This window comes from Euprymna scolopes, chromosome 20, assembly GCF_053919585.1.
Source record: "Euprymna scolopes isolate OS-2025 chromosome 20, ASM5391958v1, whole genome shotgun sequence".
NCBI classification, from domain to species: Eukaryota; Metazoa; Mollusca; class Cephalopoda; order Sepiida; family Sepiolidae; genus Euprymna; species Euprymna scolopes.
The window spans coordinates 30,569,970-30,591,782 of record NC_136501.1 but is presented as its reverse complement, the minus strand read 5'-3'; positions in this window follow the sequence as shown (position 1 = coordinate 30,591,782).

The window sequence follows — 21,813 nt, the reverse complement described above, 5'->3', positions numbered from 1 at the left end:
TATATATATATATAGTCATCCACATACAGTACCGTTCCGCTGTTTCAGAGCTCATCAGTGCGGCTAGACAGGCAACTGCCTCAAGCCAGAATCTAAACTGGACCGCCCAGATGACAGCCAAGGCTTCTCACTATTGCGCTATACGGCCCCTGCTGTGTGGGATATGAATTAACGATGTTTTGACATATATATATATATATATATATATATATATATATATATGTGTGTGTGTGTGTGTGTGTGGTAGCTGCCTTCAGTTGTGACAGAGTATGGATAACCATGGTAAGGGTGCCTGCGATTGGAATTTTTGTGGAAAGAGTTGCACAATCTTCAACAACGCCAATCATTGACCGACGCTTTTAAATAATGGTGGCATAATGAGGTTCGAGACGACTGGAAACAATGACAAGATTACACACACACACACACACACACACACACACACACACACACACGCGCACACACACACACACACACATATATATATAGTAATTTATACTATATATGGCGATTAAGCCATATTTTATAAATTACTAACTAGCTCTACCTACGTATTGAGCACTTTTGAAGTAAATACTTACAGTTTACAAATAAATCTATACTTCGTCTATTAATTTGATGTGTGTAAATGAAGTAGTTATAGAACAAGCTAGGTAACATACAAATATCCGTGCAGGAGGTCGCCAAACTAATAAAGAACCTAGATTCCAGTAAAGCAACTGGCCCTGATGGCATCCCAATTATAGTGTTAAAAAAGCTTCAACCAGAACTTGCTCCCATACTTACGAAACTATTTAAGCGCTGCCTTAAGGAGAAGTGCTTTCCGACTCCCTGGAAGACCTCTTCAGTTTGCCCTATATTTAAGAATTCAGGTGATAAGTCATCTCCCTCTCAGTACAGACCTATAAGTCTCCTCTGTGTTATGAGTAAGTTGCTGGAATCAATATTAAATAGAGAAATAGTCAACCACCTCAGCAGGAATAACCTTCTTAGTGACACTCAATATGGTTTCCGCTCTGCAAGATCTACCGCAGATGTGCTGACGGTTATATCTCACAGGATAAGTGAATCTCTTGACAAAGGCTTCCTTTCTAGGGCAATTGCTCTTGACATATCAAAGGCCTTTGACAAGGTATGGCATAAGGGTCTACTTCACAAGATTTCCAGCTACGGTATAACGGGAAATGTTTTCTCAATCATTAAATCATTTCTCTCCGATAGGCTCATAAGAGTAGTGGTCGATGGACAAAAATCGGAGGCCTGCAATATAAATGCTGGAGTCCCCCAGGGGTCAATCCTGGGCCCAACTCTCTTCCTGATCTACATCAATGACCTCCCTAAACACATACTTAAATCATTCGTTGACATCTATGCTGATGACACAACCATCTATGGCAACACATCAAACGCTGTAAATGACAAAGTTCTCTCTGGTTCTCTATCCTCTGATCTCGAGCGCGTGGTTCAGTGGGGGAAGATGTGGCTGGTTACCTTTAATGCATCCAAAACCAAACTCCTATCCTTACATCATCAACGCTCTGATCCCCAGCTGGCATCAATTGTGATGGATGACTCTCGTCTGGGTGAGGCTCCGTGTTTTGACAAGCTTCTGGGTTTGACCTTTACTCCTGATCTGAAATGGAACACGTACATCAAGTCTGTTGCCAAGGTCGCTGGAAAGATGGTGGGATCCTTCTACCGCTCCAGAAGATATCTCACTACTGATGCAATTCTCTATCTATATAAAAGCCAAGTACGTCCAAGGATGGAATACTGTTGCCATATCTGGGCAGGAGCTGCTAAAAACAGCCTATCCTGCCTTGACAGGGTACAAAATAGACTTCGTGGCTTAGTGGGGGATGATATTTTCTCTACCATGCAACCTCTCTTCCACAGAAGAGACGTTGCGAGCCTGTCCTTGTTTTATCGTTATTTCCATGGCAGATGCTCGTCTGAACTCCAGTCTCTGGTCCCCCCTCGCCAATCTTTCACGAAAAAACCCCGTCTAGCTGAATCCACTGTGAAAAATTTCCCCCACTCTTTATCTGTGCCTAAATCAAAACGCGGATTCCATGAACAAAGATTCTTTCCTAGAACTGCACGTCTGTGGAACTCTGTTCCGTCTGCCTGCTTTCCTCCTGACTACAACTTGGATGTCTTCAAGTCCAATGTTAACAAATTCCTAATGAACCGCCCCCTAAAGTAAACGCTTCAGCAAATCTCCTCACTAAATTAATGTACTTGCAATAACCCTTATCCCTGAGTGGCTTCCGGGCCTTGATAAGTGGTGATCACTGTGTAAAATATATATATATATATATATATATATATATATATATATATATATATATATATAGAGAGAGAGAGAGAGAGAGAGAGAGAGCAAGAGAGAGAGATGGATAGATATATAGATAGATATCTAACGAATTCTCAGGAGAATAAATAAAACGTGGAATATTCTATGTAGCTTAATTATTTATATTTTTTTATAACTTATTATATATATATATATATATATATATATATATATATATATATATATACGTCTGTGTGTGTGTGCATTTACAATGTACCCACATATAGAGAAATAAAAAGTTACAAACCAAGTTATTTGTTCATCTACGTTTCCTCTTTATTTCGAGACTTTCGTTGGATAAATGAAATTAAGAAAAAAACGCCAATGCAAATATTTTCAAAATTTCAAATATTTGTACTTGTGTTGTCCTTAGATGAACACATAACTCGGTTTCTTCCTTTTTATTTCTCTATTTCGTCGGAATATATTTCGCATTGTTCTCATTGCACTCACACGCACACATAAACACACATAAATAGTCTTGAAAGCATTTTTTTATACTTTGAAGATTATATAAACATTTTTTTCTTAATTTAATTTTTATTCCGTTGTAAGAAAATTATTTTGTAAGTAAGCCATTTAATCTCCTGCAAATTTGGGATTAACTAGCTTTCCCGAACTCACAACAATCCTAAGCTGACAGATGTTTACCATGGAATATATGTAGTAGAACCCCGGGATACGGCATTAAAAATGATTAACGTACATAATACATATGTATACAATACGATAACATTATGAATAACATAAAAAGGCGGGGCCAATATCACATATCGTATTCCACATCGTAACCTGAAAAAAAAACTAGGGTTACCGTATCCCGGGTCCTACTATGTAAATATATATATATGGAAATCATACAAGCGGAACAGTTCCAACGAAAGGAAAAAAAAACTTTGTTCATGGAATCCACGTTTAGGTTTAGGCACAGATAGAGGTTGGAGATTTTATTGATAGTAATTTCAGCTAGACTAGTATTTTTTCTGAATAATTGGCGAGGGGTCTATAGATTGGAGCTCAGTCGAACACTTGTCATGAAAATAGCAATAAAACAGAGACAGGATCCCAAAGTCTCTTCTGTTAGAAAGGCGTTACAAAGAAGAGAAAAGGGCATCGCATAGTAGATTACTAAATCTGTTTTGAACTCTGTCGAGGCAGGGAAGGACAGGATATTTCGAGCAGCTCCTGCCAAGATGTGGCAGACGTATTCCATCCTATGACGTACTTTATTCTTATACAGGTAGAGAATTGCATAGTCATTATATCTTGTTCGAATTTATTTACTTTAGATTTTTATTTGTTGGATTATTAATATTATTATTCCAACTTAATAGAAGTTCTGTCACAGGTCATCATCATAAATTGTTAAGTAATAATCTGGTGCGAGGGAGAAAGCAAGTCTCCCTAGATTTTCAATATTTTACACGTCTTTCACAAATGACTTTACGTTATTGCAGTCGTTTATTACTAGTTTCCCGCTTGCAATGATCGATAAGTATGGTGGATATAAGTCACCATAATATCACAATACTTTTCGCACTTCTCCACTGGAGGTTTGTTTAGTGCTCTCCCTACTCGGGCTTGCCAGCCCTTTGCCGTTTCACAACTATTTTATGTGTTATTAGTCGAAGCTCCTTAAATTCCTTCTTTTCTCGTGGGAAATATAGTTCCAAATATTTCTTGCGGTTTCAATTCCGATTGTCATATTTATAGATGAAGTTGTTGATGTTCTTTCATACGTTTTGGTTTGTTGTTTTCATGCGGTTGGTTAACTTTTGTGGTTTATGTGTCTTAGTGTTAACATTCTAATCTTTCTCTGTGTTCATTGTGACTCTCTGCTGTATATTCTCATTCTTCACCTTGATATTATTATTATTATTATTATTATTATTATTATTATTATTATTATTATTATTAATATCATCTTTACTAAAAGTTCTTACGCGTTACCATTAATAATTCATTTGAAAATGCGCAGGTGGTGTTCCATACAATCATTTATCTGTATCGTCTAGGAATATTCAATTCAAACAAAAGTGTTCTCTCTCTTTTAAACTTTTTTACAGAGTCGCATACATTATAATAAGTTTTCTTTCTTTAATCCAAGTTTATGAGATATTCTTTTTTCCAGTCCCCGAAATGCTGCGTATATCTGAGCATTGCTATTATTGGTATTATAATCACGGACAAAACTATGGTGAACGAACATAAAATGCACTGCCCCTTCTTCTCAAGGGGAAAGTATCTCTAACAAGATGGTATGATGATGGACGGACACAAAACTACATCTCACTAAAATATAGAACTAATGCTTGAGACCATGTTTTTTCTGGCACATCAAATTTCAGAAACAAGAAATCACAGACCTCAATCAGGTAAGTAATTCTCCAATTACAGGTACAAAAATACGGATCAACCACGGGAAAGTGAAACTTATACTATAGAGAAATTGAGTCTCTAAGCCAGAACTAATGTAAGTGAAGAAACAGAACAAAGAGGGTCGCTCTGTGAAAACCTACATATAGACAACCAACACATAGAGCCGACAAAACATAATCACTGGAAGTGTTAAGATTGATAACTACGAAGAAATAGAACTGAGGGCGAAACAACTGAAGCAGAAAACATCATAGGACTTATGAACAAAGAAACAAAACTCCCATCCGTAGGGGGCCAAGAATGGAATAAATTAAAAGTAGAAACAAAAAAAAAGGTGACCACACTCACATCCCAACATACACTATCACAGATCTAAATAATCTAATCTATGCGAGGGCCAAGACAGTATGAAATTGGAAGTAGAAACAAAATCTCAACATAATAGACTGACAAAACCTGGATTGTAAGTCAGTCTGGAAATCCAAATAAAAAAAACACAGAAAAGACGTCTAAGCTATAAAGAGATGACTGGTATCAGAATAGGAAGGACATGCGAATATATAACTTGTAATGAGAGACTAATAAGGAAACATGAATAAATAAAACAAAAGACCGTAGAAAAAGAATTAAGATTGCGAAAATAAAGGTACAAAGCGGAACAGTATAAACAAAAGAGAAACTTGGAAAACAACGAACGCTAACTCTATCAAAATGCAAACGAAGGAATGACAAAACAGATAAACTATATCCGACAAAATAAAACTTTATTAGAGCAAGATATGGGGAAATCGGTAAAATTACAACAGAAATGCCTAATAGCTAAAGGACATAAAAGAAGAGTTACATCAAATCGGAGAAGGAACAGAACATAATATTAGCGAGGAAACTGTTAATAACACCCGAATAAAATGACAAAAATAGAGAACACCACATTACGACTGAATACATGCATTTTAGTTCAAAGAATTCACGACACTACATGAAAAGCTTTTTCACAACCTGAAAAGATATCCACAAAGCAGATGTGTCAGAATAATATGATCACAAATAGAACTACACTGAACTACATTGATACAACCACAGTAAGTGCAAGCTTATAACCTGATTGCCAACTATGTGAAAAGTCCTAATAATACGACTGAGAGGACAAATTTATTATTCCTTAAATAATTTTTGACTATTTCCAAGGAACAGAAAGGATGCAAGAAACGAAAAAGGAGGAACGATGTAGTCCGGTTCAGTCGTTTCAATATGGAGACTGACTTTCATCCAAAATTTAATATATTTTATAATGCGGTCGGAGGCTTCTCATTGGTTGATTGTCCCTACGCGTAGTTATAAATATCTTCCAAATTATTGAGGTCATACCCTCATTATTAATCAAACACATTTTAACACATCTAAAAAGAGATAGTGAACCACTAATAATAGTAGCACAAGATAACGCGATTAAAACCAACCGTATTAAAGCAAAGATTGACGAGATACAAGAAAAAAAATGCAGACTGTGTGTACAAAGAGACGATACGATAATCATCATACTAATTGAAGGCAGAAAACTAGCCTAAAAAGCATATAAGAATAGATATGATCAGGTTGGCAAGGCAGTACACTGGAACTATGTAAACAATAATCTGAGACAAAAGATAAATGGTACACGTACAAACCGGTAGCAATACTTGAAAGTGGAAACAAACAAAAAATATGGAATATAGACATACAAAACGATAAACCCACCCAAGCAAGAAGATCCTGTCAGATCACAGAATGAAGAGGAAAGCTAAACCCTGGCCAGGTAGCGTAAAGAGTTATGAAAGATGAAGAAAGCAATATAATCATAGAATCACCATCACCAACTGCTACCACCGCAGTCAAGGCAACCACCGCCACCGCCACTATCGCCGCCACTACCATCACCGCCACCACTACCATCACCACCACCACTACCATCACCGCCGTCGTCATCACTGTCCCTGCTGTCAGGTCGCCATCGTCACCATCGAATATTTTCATTTTGAAATAAGGTGCTTCTATAGAATAGCACCAATATGAAAAAACAAACTCTTGGCCGTGACGTACGGAAAAATTAGCAAAACAGAAAATTACGACAAATAATCGAATAGTGTCATTCTTAAATAAGAAATAAGGTACTTGCACAATATTCTACCCAAGAAATAAGGTACTTGTATTGTATAGAACTTCTTACCTGTGACGTACATAAAATTTATTAAAACCGAAAAACACGTAAAATCATCGAGTAGTATGACTTGGTTTCTTATATAATTGGACAACTGTACATGTACCTTATTTCTTGGGTAGAATACTGTACAAGTACCTAAATTCTCCTCAAATTATTGTGAAAGCGGATAGAAGAAACGGAGGAGTATAAGGAGTCAGTCCCGGAAATGGCTGAAGCAGTTTCCGATGTGAAAATCACTTCATTTCATCTAACAAATTCAGATCTATTTCATAATGAATTAAGAATATTTAGCTTATAAAATATATTTTTTTACAAGTGTTGTCATTTCATCTGTCAACATCGTACGCTTTTATATTTTTTCTTTAACCAAATCCCACCAATCGCACTCCTTGCTGATTCATTTCATTTTCTTACTACTATGAAAAAATGGCAAAAGTTTACGTGTGACATGTTTCTCTCAAATCTTATTACTTACATGCCAAATTCTTAGATTATTAAGAAAAAATAGTGACATAGTTATTATTAACTGATTTACAATTCACTTTAATTAAATTATAATCTCTAGAAAAAAGCGATACCTATATTTTTTTATTTCTTGTAATAATATATACAAGGTTAAGTAACGTAACCGTCGAAAATTTTAAATATAATTTTCTTTTATCCATCCGGCTTTATTTATGAATAGAATTTAGTTGGTTTGTAAGAGATAAATTTCTATGGTAAATGTGCATATTGACTGAACACATTTGCACACTATCCTTTCGTCTATCTATCTATCTATCTATCTATCTACACTATATATATAAAAGCGAAAATGTGTGTTTGTATGTGTGTGTGTGTTTTTATGTATGTATGTGTGTTTGTATGTCTCGCAAAAACTTTCAACACGGGTCAGGGATTTTTGCCAGATCGGTATCATTTTAAACTTCCAACCTTCGTCCGACAAATATCGAAGAATTGGCCAAAAACGTTATTTCCTTCACCCTGAAATTAGCACTTTTCTACAGGGGGGTCAGTAAAACCCGCCCTCTCATGACGAGTTCGCTTCTACGCATGCGTCATACGACGTCGTAACCTGATTTCCTTTAAATATTTGAAAAAGCGACAGAAATTCGTTGACGTCGTCTTAGCTCAGTTGCTTAGAGCGTGGCCTCATTATCTAAAGGTTTTAGGTTCGAATCGTGGTGTGAGATGCCTTTTTTTTTCGATTTTTTAAATTTTGATATTGAAGCAGGGTTATTTAAGCCATTTTCACGTAACGTTCGTTTTTCTGTTTCGCGTTTGCCTTACGTTAATTATTTTACTTCGCTTATTCTTGGGTTTTCATTGACACCCCCACCCCGCCCGACCACACACACCCCAAAACACCCGGGCAACGCCGGGTACACCCCACTAGTATTATATAAAAGAACTTTGTGTGTGTGTGAGTTCGTTCCTTATGGACTCCAAAACGGCAGGGTTGATTTTGATAAAATTTCACACGAAGGTACTTTATGTGTCTGGCAGTGTTCTTAGATAGATTTTCTATCGGAATGCCCTTAAAATATATCGATCATAGAAATAATCTGATGAAAACGAAAGGGAGATTTTTGACCAAAGTTAAAACCTTACACAGGCTAACATCACAAGTGTATTTGAAAATTTTTATTACTACACAAGCCGAACGACCCGACATATAAAACCACAGTAGGTTGTTTGATATGGCAAGGGTACGTTCAAAATGAAGGTTTCTATTTAAAGCACAATTGCACTATCATACTTGATTTTTCATTTTAAACTTAAATTCAAGCCATTATAACCACACAAGCAGTGAGGCCAGGCATAATAAAAGGGCAAGTAGTTTTTGATTTGACAGAGCGCGTTGGAATTAAACGTTTCTGTTTACATCGAAATTAACGCATGATACATTAACTTTTGCATTTTAAACTTTAATTCAAAAAATAATTTTCTAAAATTTTTGAAACTCGACTGAACACTTGGAAATAAATAACTACAACAAAAAAGTAACATCGAACAGATGTATTGAGAGCAAGAAAGTATATACAATATTTACATAGAGTCCATTAGTATAGTCATGAGGAGATTATCCCTGGAGAAAGTGTCGGCTGGGTATTCGTCCACACTAGATCTTGTGTCTTTCTGAGTCGCTCGCTGAGTCTCTCGCTGAGTCTCTCCCGACTTTACGGTTCCAACCATATTTATATAGTTGACACTCCACATATGCTAATTAGGTAGATCCTATCACAACATCCTCCCCCAGAGTCTTGGAGTCCTTTTTGGATTTAAAATGGCTTCATATATGGAATGGTGATTATGGGGTATTTTCGTCGTAGACCCCATTTGCATACTTTATATGAACATGTTCATCAGTGTAATGTTAAGCATAGTTTACGTTTGGATTCACTTCCAATGGGTCCGCGAACTGTCGTTTCCTTCTGAATCTTTTCGATTTAGGAGTATGTTGCCGAGGTTTCCCTTGAAAAGTTACATAAATTAATTCTATGGGATCTTCAACTTCATCCGGTATACTATCTTCATGCTCATGAAGGTAACATTTTTTCAGTTGGTTCTGGTGCCATTTTGAGTATTTTCGACCCTTTAATTATGTAAATCAGGTCATCGATTCTCTTATCCACTATGCCTATTATTTTACATAATGGTCACAAGGCCCGGAAGCAACTCAGGGATAAGAGTTATTGCGTATACAGTAATCAATGGGATAATATCGTGGTAATCGTTAGTAATGGCGATTTGATAAAGTGTCTTACTAAAGGTGGCGGTTTACTAGGAATTTGTTTATGTTGGACTTGAAGAGACCAAGTTGTAGTACGGTGGGAAACAGGAAAACAGAAGAGCGTTCCACAGGCGTGCACTTCTAAGAAAGAAGCTTTGTTCATGGAATCTACGTTTTGATTTAGACACAGATAAAGAGTGGGGAAAATTATTGAGAGTGGTTTCAGCTAGACGGGTGTTTTTCGTGAAAGATTGGCGAGTGGGAGCAGAGATTGGAGCTCAGGCGAGCACTTGTCATGGAAATAACGATAAAACAAGGACAGGCTCGCAATGTCTCTTCTGTGGGAGAGATGTTGCAGGTAAGAAAAAAGGGCATCCCCACTAAGCTACGAAGACTATTTTGTACTCTGTCAAGCAGGATAGCCTATTTTTACAGATCCTGCCCAGATGTGGCATCAGTACTCCATCCTTGGCCGTACTTGGCTTTTATATAGATAGAGAATTGCATCAGTAGTGAGATATCTACCGGAGCGGTAGAAGGATCCAACTATTTTTCCAGCGATCTTGGCAACAGGCTTGATATACGTGTTCCATTTCAGATCAGGAGTAAAGGTCAATCACAGAAGCTTGTCAAAACATGGAGCCTCTCCAAGACGAGAACCATCCATTTAAATTAATGCCAGATGGGGATCCGAGCGTTGATGATGTAAAGATAGGAGCTTTGTTTTAGATGCAATAAAAGTAACCAGCCACATCTTCCCCATTGTATCACGTGTTCAAGATCAGAGAGAACTTTGTCATTTAAGGCCTTTGCTGTGTTGCCATAGAGTGTCCTGTTATCAGCATAGATGTCAACGAATGATTTAAGTATGTGTTTAAGATGATCATTGATGTAGATCAGGAAAAGAGTTGGGCCCGGGATGGACCCCTGAAAGACTCCAGCATAAATACTGCAGGCTTCTGATTTTTGTCATCGACCACTACTCTTATGAGCCTATCAGAGAGAAATTATTTAATGTTAGAGAAAACATTTCCAGTGATACCGTAGCTGGAAATCTTGTGAAGTAAGCCTTTATTCCATACATTATCGAAGGCCTTCGATATGTCAAGAGCAATTGCCCTAGAAAGGAAGCCTTTGTCAAGAGATTCACTAATCCTATGATATATAACCGTTAGCACATATGCGGTAGATCTTGCAGAACAGAAACTATATTGCATGTCACTAAGAAGGTTATTTCTGCTGAGGTTGTTGACTATTTCGCTATTGATTATGGGTTCCAGCAACTTACTCATGACAAACAGGAAACTTATTGGTCTGTACTGAGAGGGAGATTACTTATCCCCTGAATTCTTAAATACAGGGCATATTGATAAGGTTTTCCAGGGTGTTGGGAAGCACTTTTCCTTAAACAGTTTTGTAAGTATAAGGGCAATCTCTGGTTGAAGCTTTTTCAACGCTATAATTGGAATGCCGTCAGGGCCAGTTGCTTTACTGAAACTTAGGTTCTTGATTAGCTTGGTGAAATCACACACAGATATTTGTCTGTTGTATAGCGTGTTGTCTGTTATAGGAGTAAATACGGGGAGTTAATGGTCTTGATCACATAGACAAGACTAAGCTGCAAAGTTCTTGGCAAATAGTTTGGCCTTGTCTGATGCTGACGAGATGCCCTCATGTCCATTGATGATGGGTGGGATAGAACGCACGCTTCTGTTCATGATCCTTTTTGCTATTTGCCAAAACTGGTCGGAACCAAACCGCTGCCTAGCTACTTTGGATTTAACGGACTGATCATATAGCTCTCTTGCATTTTTATTACTCTTTTACAATGGTTGCTAGCAGTCCTGAAAGTAACTTTAGTCTCAGTACATGTATTATATTGGTAACTGTGGAAAAAGTCATTTCTTTGCGCGATGGTAGCAGAATATTCTAAGGAGAACGAAGACTGACTGTTAGGTTTTTGTTGGAATTTTTTAGATGGTATGAATCGGTCTATGCCTACAGTTATCCATTCGGCCAGGTCTGATACTATAGAGGACGCATCCTTTTTAAACATGGAATGCAGAGCTAGGTCAGATATAAATGTACGGAAGCTATCCCAGTCAGCCAAAGAGTATCTATATACTGTACGGTGGAGAGGTACGTCTGAAGACTTATTACATTTCACTTTTATCTTAACTGCCGCAACATAGTGGTCCGAAGATCCCAGAGGAGATAGAACGGAAATGAACATAGGAGAAGTTGTGAGAAAAAGGCTTGCATACTGACCGGTAGTATCGGGCACACGGGTGGGTTCGTGAACAATCTGAGTGAAGTCATAGTCAATGGCAAAATCATGACAGAACCTCCCCTCGTCATCGGTCTTATTTGAGTGGGTCAGCCATTCCACATTGTGGACATTGAAATCACCACAGATATGAATGTTAGCAGAAGGGTGGGCAGACAGGATGTGTTCAATTTTCTCATATATGCTCTTAAGTTTGAGAGAAAAAGTCAGGATTATAATGTAGCACATGATAAGGTAAAGCCGTAATAATTACCCACTAGTATGGCATCGAGAGACCCCCCCCCCGGAAACTACTGCATGGCCAAAATCCATTCACTAAATTGCAATACAATAGATGCAGTACTTTTCACCTGCAGTCTCTTAGTGGTTTATCCAAGGTTCGGATCCCTGAATATCAAGCGTGTAACGTCAGCCCAGATGAAACGTTTTACTCCATCACTCTTACTAGTGACATGACCACAAGGATATACATAGAAACAGAAAATTTTCGACATCTCAGGCTACTGTTTCCGAAGTACTGCCGACCTGGGAAGCAGCTTTTTCTTCACTCTTTGTCAAAAAAATTACTCATTGGAAGTGAGGACTGACGGACAGATAAGAAGAAGCGAGAGTTACTGAAGCTGCCGATAACACATTCACACTGCATTATCTACTCTCCATTTAAAAAAAAGAAAAAAGGTAAGAGTGATTTATTAATATATATGAGTCCGTTGCTCCATTTTTAATTTAGGACGATACTTGGAAATAGTCTCCTCTCTCATATTAATGCGTGAATTTGTAATGTGATACACAAGGGATTACGCATCAGATATGAATAATAATAATAATAATAATAATAATAATAATAATAATAATAATAATAATAATAATATAAAAAAAATTAACTTTATTAAAAGTTGGCATTTCTTGCTGGGACCGAACTAATCCTTCAATTAGTTTCGTTCACATCATTTAAACTCGTACGCCGTACTATATCAATAAGTTCTTAGCATTATATACGTAAAATCAGAACAGCGGAGAAGCGGGGAGGGCTAGAACCACCATGCGTTAGCAGCAAAGGCACCACCCATAGTACAGAACGCAACATTGTTTTTGTAGCACTTGAAAAAACAGCTTTTCTCCGGAGATGAATCTTTTTTTGAGATGCATGAATAGTATTCTTTACTATATTCTGTTTCGGCAAGAGTTTGTTAAACACTGACTTAACTTTTCTGGCGAACATTAGCTCAGCTACTGACAGGGTTAAGAGTGTTCTCGGGTTCGGCGTTATTCTGTACATTTGTCCGTTGGAACTCCTGGGGCTTTTTTCAGAGCGCGCTTTTAGGTGTCGACAAATCTTACCGCGAACCCATTGGAACTCGGATGATACGGTGGCTTTGTTATGTGTTTAATTTGGTGTAACTCACAGAAATCCTTAAACTCTTCAGAAGTGAATTGCGTCCCATTGTCACTCACGGTACACTCTGGCACACCGAACCGAGCAAATAGTTCACGTAGAAAAGTTGTGATATTGGTCGTAGGCTTCTTGCAGCGTAGCACTTTTGGCAATTTTGAAAAACTATCTACCTATATTAAGTATAATTATTCTTCTACTTAACCAGCGAAATTAATGTATCCTCTTGTCCACGGATGGTCCGTCTTAGGCCAGGGTTTATGTAATTGTGCCTTTGCTGTCAACGCACAGCCTTTACATCGATGAAGCATGTTTGCGATATCCACATCCATGCCTTTCCAGTATACAAAGTTCCGTATTAAGCTTGTTGTTATATTGATACCTGGGTGACTCATGTGAAAGTCCTGCAGTATTCTTTTCTGTAACCTTTTCGGAACTACTACTCTCTCACTATATAATAAAACTCCGTCACATCTTGAATAGATCTGCACTTTCTGATCATTTATTACAATTTTGTTTTTATGTCTAAAATAAAATCATCTTTTTCAGCTTTCTTTTTGATTTCATTTAGTGTAACTGGCAGTTCTCTTACAATGTTGTTTATCATGCCTTTCACCTCATAATCTGCTCTGATATGTGCAATAATCTATTCTCCGAATTTTTCTTCTTGAATCAGTACGAGTCTTGATAAACTGACCGCATAAATTATGTTTTCAGATGATAGATGCTTTATGTGAAAGTTATAATTGAGAAAAATGGATCCCTATCTCAGCAATCAATTTGCCTTATAAATGGGTAAACCATTCTTCGACCCAAAGATTATGATCAGAGGTTTATGATCCGTTTCTAGCATAAAATGCCTGCCGTAGATGTATCTATGAAATTTCGTTATGGGGGAAATGATACTCAGATCACCTTTTTCAATTTGTGAATAACTTCTCTCTGCTGGAAGTAATGTTTTAGAAGCGTGTGCAATTGGTTTCCTTGAACCGTCAAGCATGATGTGTTGGAAACACGCTCCTGCACATATGAACTGGCGTCATCTGCCTCTATAATATCAAGTTTTGGATTGTAATAGATTTAAAAGAGGTTCGATATAAGCATTTTCTTGATTTCGTCAAAGGCTTTCTGACACTCTACTGTTCATCCCCATGCCTTTTCTTGTTTCAATTCATTTCACGAAGCTCTTTGATTGTGCATTCCTTTAATGAACGCTAGATAGGAATTAACGAGCCCGAGAAAAATTAGCAGCGTCGTAACATTAGATGGCGTTCGAATGTCTATAATTGCAATGGACTTGTCCGGATCTGGAAGTTTGCCATTTTTGTTGATTATGTGTTCTAAATATTTAATTTTATCCAAACAAAATTTGCACTTTGACTCTTTGACTTTAAAATCAACGTCCTGATTTTTGGGAATACTTGAATGAGATGTTGTAGATGTTCGTCAACTGTTGCGCTCCTTACTATGATATCGTCTAAGTAGGCGCACGCAAAGTCCAAATCATTCAAATGCCGCCTATAGCTTGTTTAAAATTAACAGGAGCGACTTCAATACCAAACGGATGCCTGTTAAATTTAAATGGCCCTCTATGAGTGTTGATCCCTTGTAAATTTGAACATTTCTTTTCGACGGGAATTTGGAGATAGGCGTCCGATAGGTCAGTTTTTGAAAATATATATCCGCGATTTAGCTTGTTAAAAATCTCCTCTGGACGGGTAATGGTATTCCTTAATCACGAAGTTCAAACCTGTGGAAAAGTCAGCGCATATTCTGATTTGGTTTGATTTCTTTTTGATGCACACAATCTGGATAGACCATGAATTAGTTTCTACTTTCGATATAATTCCCATTTTTTTCTAATCTGTCAAGTTCTTTGTTAATTTTTTCTACTCCTGCGAAAGGAACGTTACCTTTCTTTTTTAAAATTTGCATAGTAATTTCCTTGAGCTCAAACTTGGCTTAAAACTTGTTACATCTTCGAAGACCAGACGTGAAAATTTCCGGAATTTTTTTCTTTAATTTTTATTTAATGTCCTGTCTTATGTACTTTTTTAATTTTCTGCAGAACGATTTTAAAGGTTTATCCCAAAATTCGAATGTTTCAATGAAATCCTAACCCAACAAGGTTTCCAAAATAAAAACGTTATGTTTTTTAACGATCCCCTTTAGCTTCATGGAAAGTACAACCTCGCCTTCAAAGTTAATTTTCTTGGCATTTACTGTACGAACGAGTTTCGCTGGTTGTATAATCGTACGCCTATTTAAAAATTTCAATGTTATATAATTCATTATTGTCAGGCCTGATCTTGATTCGAGCTGAAATTTGATATATTTTTCTAAATATTACAGTCGTCACATATTTCCTCCAATCTCTTTCTGATTTGATATTCGAACTTATTTGTCTAATTCGGTTATTGATTTTTTGTTTTGTTTTACAACATGAACTTTAGTGTCCGTCCTTGTTGCACTCGAAACATTTCTTGTTTCTACATGGGCCTTCCAGTGTCTTTCGTTGCAAGTTTACAATCATATCGTGGACATGTTGTTCATCCTCATTCTTTTTATTCAATTTTTATTATCCATTTTTATAATACGCCGATTTTTTACTCCAATTTCTGGGTGGTGAGTATTTGACTGTTTACATTTTTTTTAATATAAGTAATGGCAGCTTCTTCGACTCGAGACTCTTTCTTTAAACTTACGGCCCGCTGGCCATCTTCTGCTAATTTCTGCAAGGTAAATTTCTGTTCAGATTCGAGTGTAGACAAAGCTCTACGAGGAGCGTGCAATAAGTAATGCCCCTGATCCACTTCCCATAGCAGTACAGCAACGAAACTTGGCACAGTTATTAGTCTTTCTCTACATAGGAATCACCCAGATTTATGCATTTCTCCCATCGTTTGATGCAGCTCTGGAGACCGTTTTTGAAGAATACCCCAACCACGACGTTACTTCAGAAATAAAGGCTGCATCGTCTGGGAAACGCATTTCTTTCAAAAACAACTTCATGGCTGGGAAGAGGTGAAAGTCAGAGGGTGCAAGGTCAGGAGAGTAGGGAGGATGGGGAAGAATTTCATAACCACACGCCTGTGCTTCTGATCTGGCAACATGCGAGTTGTGGACCGGAGCGTTGTCCTGCAGGAGAAGGGTACCTTTTCTTATCTTGCCCCGCCCCTTGATTTTGATAGCTTTCTTTAATTTCCTCAAAAGTGAAGAATAAAAGGCTCTTGTAATTGTGGTACCCTTTACCAGGAAATCTGTCATCGCTTCTCCGTTCTGGTCCCAGAAGACTGTAAACATGTCCTTGCCAGCGGAGAGCTGCCCCCTTGCCTTCTTTGGAGGTGGTGACTCCAAGTGCTTCACCTGCATTGACTGGGCTTTGGTCTCTGGATCATAGTGATGGACCCAGGTTTCATCCTGTGTAATCAGTCTTTTGAAAAACTGTGACTCATCTTCTTGGCACATCTCCAAATTTATTCTCGAGTACTCGACGCGTTCTCGCTTCTGGAATGGTGTGAACAACCTTGGAATCCATCTGGCAGACACCTTATGCATATGCAAATGGTCATGAATGATAGTTTCCACAGACCCTGTACTAATCTTGACATCTTGGGCTATTTGACGAATAGTAATGCGCCGATCTTCAAAAATGGCAGCCCCAACTTGACGGACAGATGCCTCATCAATGTCAGAAGGAAGGGGCGACCAAGTCTGGAAGCTGTTTCCACAGACTTCCGGCCACGTTTGAATTTACGATGCCAGCATTTTACAAGGCTATATGATGGGACATTATTTCATTTCATCAAAAGTCTCCTTTGATGTGTGTCCTTTCAAATACAAAAACCGGATCACTGCTCGACATTCAACTCGCTCCATTTCACATCTGACTCAGTTCAAATACATGTAAAACAGAAACCACGATTAGTTAAAAGCTGTAACTTACCACATAACCCGTAGAGATATAAATCATAACACATGCAACATTTCAGATAGATCAAACTACTGGAAGTTGGTCAGAGACATTATGTATTGCACGCCCCTCGTACGTCTTATTTCGGAACTCTTACTTGATCCTAATTCTTGAGCAAAAATTAAGCGCTTGAAATCCTCAATCGTAATCTCTGCCAATCTTAAGTTATCACAATATCTATTCACTAAAGATTTATATGTTAAGTTATCCCAATCATCGGATTTAGATACAGTCATGCATAAACACCGTTTAAGTCAAGGCGACATATTTGATCCAAACATTTCCTTTAGTAATTTTACTGCCTCTGAGAATTCAAACTCATTTGTTTTCCTTGGTAGAATAAAATCATGTTTTCTTAGTAATAGACTGACTTTTCTTGAGTTCAACCAGCTTTCACAGTCTGTGAAAAACATATCCTCATAACGTTTGTAATACGCTTCGAACATTTTGTCTTTGTCTGGTACGTTGTATAACATGTCATGCGAATTAAATATGGTGTTATTAGAATATGTACAATCGTCTTCCTTTGTCTGGTTGTTCTTTAATTTCTCGAGGTTAAACCGTTGAATTTTTAAATGCTTGTTCTGCATTGTTTCGGACCTTGACATTGCTTCCGATTTCGATTTATTATAAGAGGTTAATTCATTGAACAAACAAACAAACCCCCCCCCATTTTTTAAGGTTCGTTACATTTTTAAAGTTGACACGATGTATTTGTGCGTACTTTAATTCCAGGTATGTTTTAGTAGTCGAACCATTTTAAAGATATATCGTTCAAGATTACTTATTATTTTCAATGTAAAGTCACTGTTGACATATTTTAATTTTTTCTTAGAGAAATTTCCATAATGCTTAGTCGTCCTTTAACGACTTTTAAATATCATGAAATTCTAGATTCCTTCATCGTTAAGTTTAGGTTGGACTTTGTTTTTGAATGCGCCATACTACTCCTACGCATTGGTTAAGGTAGCTGCTTTTAATTAATAATGTTTTCTTTTCCGCCTGGGTTTTTAAATAACTCGTCCCATTGTTGAAGGTTCTTAATTATTAAATTTTCTCCGTATTGTTCTTTTGTACTTCGTCGCCATCGTTGAAACTCGACTGAACACACGGAAATAAATAACTACAACACAAAAATAAAGTAGAACAGCTATATTAAAAGCAAGGAAGCACATACAATATTTAGATAGAGTCCGTTGGAATAGTTATGGGGACACCTACAAACTAAACCATTAATTCATTTTATTTATATGTTTGCTTAGGTATAGGATAACGCTACAGTATGAGTAGGTATTAAGAATTGAACTAAGAATTGTTGCGCTCAATCTCTGTATATTTTAGACGACAGGAGGGTTAAGATGTAAGTGCAATACAGTACGGGTATAACTGAAGGTAGTTTTCATCTGAGTACATACTTTGGCTGTTAAGTACCTAACTGGATAGGAAAACTCTAATGCATGTCTTAGAGGTAGAAATGTATGGCTGTTTAGTGATGACTATTAAGTGGTGTATAAAGTAGAAATGTATCGATGTCAGTGATGACTATTAGGCGGCCAGCATGTGAAAGTGAAGCGCTGGAAGTTAAATATTCTACTACAAAGGCGTATGTAATATAAGAGTTTTAGTGGCATCCTGGGGGGCTAAATACAGTAGAGTTTCATTAGGATTTAGTGTTTCAAGTAAAGTTTAGTTTGGAAATTTGTTTATTTGTTTTTTAAACATGCAAGTTAGACAAAGGCAGTCGTCATGGAGGTAAAGTGTATATTAGATATACATAGCTAGCTGTCAGGTGTTTTTTCAGTTATAACAGAAACAAATTAGTACATGGTGATTCGAAATTCATATTTATAGGCAGTCATTAGGGTCAGGCACGCTATTCAGAAAATAGACCAGTGACTTAGCTAAGAATCACTGTACATTTCAGTTACAAATATAGTGAAAGTTAAATAGAAGCTATATTCAGTGGTTTGGTATATATATCAAGGAGACCACTTTGTTAATACAAGCAAGCATATCGTAATCGTAGATATTAAGTATACTACTTAATAAAGTTCTAACTTCTACAGTAGAAAAAACCCTCGTTTGTGTGTTAAATTCAGACTTTATCTTGCCTAAGATTTTTCACTAGTTTTCGTTAGTTTGGTGCGAATTTGATCTAAAGAAGAAGTCTCGTGAGACAGCACAAATATGAAGACAATAAATACATATATAATTAAAATTGAAACACACGTATAATTAAAATCTAAAAACTAAAATCAGAAATTTAAAAGAGAAAAAATAAAATAGTTAGCATTTTGTTAGGATTAGGATGGATTAAAATAACACTTATCTTGCTTTGGACAATTTGACATCTAGCACGAGTAACTATATTTTAGGTGGAAGGGTGGAGTGTGGTTCCCTTTCCCGAGTGTTTGTATATATTTATAGGAGATAAATTCATGCTTCGTATTCCCGCGTGTATGATATGTACATTTTCCTTATTTTTATTTATTTATTTTATTTTTATACTTTTTTGTTTTGCTTTAACCAAGCTTAGGTTAAACAAATCCAACTTGCCTCCTCCCTTGAGACTTTCATTCCCGAACATCCGTGGGCTTAGAACTAATTTAGCTAAAGTTGAAGCATCTATCCTAACTAATACTCTGGATATCTTACCAATAAGTGAGACTAACCTACACTCCTACATCCCATCTAACAACTTTAACATGCCTGGATATCTCCCCCTCTACAGTAAAGATTCTGAAAGATATATGCATGGACTTGGAGTCTACGTTCGTTATACCCCCCCCCCTTGACTAGAGAAACAGGAAAATAAGATCATACGGTATCACTGAAAGAATACATAATATAATCCTGAACAGAAGCGTGTGCTCCATCCCAACTATTATCAATGGATCTGAGGTAATCTCGTCAGCATCAGACAAAGCCAAACTCTTTGTCAAGAACTTTGCAGCTAATTCTATCCTTTGCGACCAAGACCGCCAACCCCCAATATTTCCTCTTGTATAAGAAAACACGCTATGTGATATACGTATATCTGTACGTGATGTTGCCAAACTAATCAAAAACCTTGATTCCAGTAAAGCAACTGGCCCTGATGGTATTCCAATTATAGTACTCAAAAAACTTCAACCTGAACTAGCGCCCATACTTACAAAACTGTTTAAACGTTGTCTTAAGGAGAATAGTTTCCCATCTCCCTGGAAAATCTCATCAGTATGCCCTGTATTTAAGAATTCAGGTGATCGCTCATCCCCCTCTCAGTACAGGCCAATAAGTCTCCTGTGCGTCATGAGTAAGTTGCTAGAATCTGTATTAAATACAGAAGTAATCAAACATCTCAACAAAAATAACCTTCTTAGTGACACTCAATATGGTTTCCGTTCTGCTAGATCTACAGCAGATGTCCTTACAGTTATATCGCATAGGATTAGCAAATCTCTCGACGGTGGCAATCTTTCTAGGGCAATTGCTCTTGACATATCTAAAGCCTTTGATAGGGTATGGCATAAAGGTTTACTTCATAAGATCGCTAGCTATGGTATAGCTGGAAAAGTCTTCTCAATTATTAAATCATTTCTTTCTGATAGATTCATAAGAGTAGTAGTTGAGGGGCAAAAATCAGAAGCTCACAATATTAATGCCGGTGTCCCTCAGGGATCCATCCTGGGCCCAACTCTTTTCCTGATCTACATTAATGATCTTCCAAATCATATCCTTACATCATTTGTAGACATTTATGCTGACGACACTACCATTTATGGTACCACATCTAAGACAGTAAACGAGCAAGTTCTCTCCAATTCTCTCTCCTCTGATCTTGAGCACGTAGTACAATGGGGAAAGGAGTGGCTGGTTACTTTTAATGCATCTAAAACCAAGCTTCTCTCTTTACATCATCAACATTCTAATCCACATTTGTCATCAATTGAAATGAATGGCTCTCGTCTTCAGGAGGCCTCAAGTTTTGACAAGCTTCTGGGCTTGACCATTACTCCTGATCTTAAATGGAACACGTATATCAAATCTGTTGCCAAGGCCGCTGGAAAAATGGTGGGATCTTTCTATCGATCCAGTAGATATCTCACTGCTGATGCTATTCTCTATCTATATAAGAGCCAGGTACGTCCAAGGATGGAATACTGTTGCCACATCTGGGCAGGAGCTGCTAGAAAGAACTTGTCCTGCCTTGATAGAGTTCAAAATAGACTTCGTAGCCTCGTAGGAGATGTCCTTTTCTCCTCCTTGCAACCTCTATCTCACAGAAGAGATGTTGCGAGTTTGTCTCTGATGTATCGTTATTTTCATGGAAAGTGTTCAACTGAGCTTCAATCTATGGTCCCCCCTCGCCAAACTTTCACAAGAAATACTCGTCTAGCTGTAAACACTATCAATAATTTCCCCCACTCTTTATCTGTGCCTAAACCTAAACGTAGATTCCATGAACAAAGCTTCTTTCTTAGAACTGCACGCCTGTGGAATTGTCTTCCG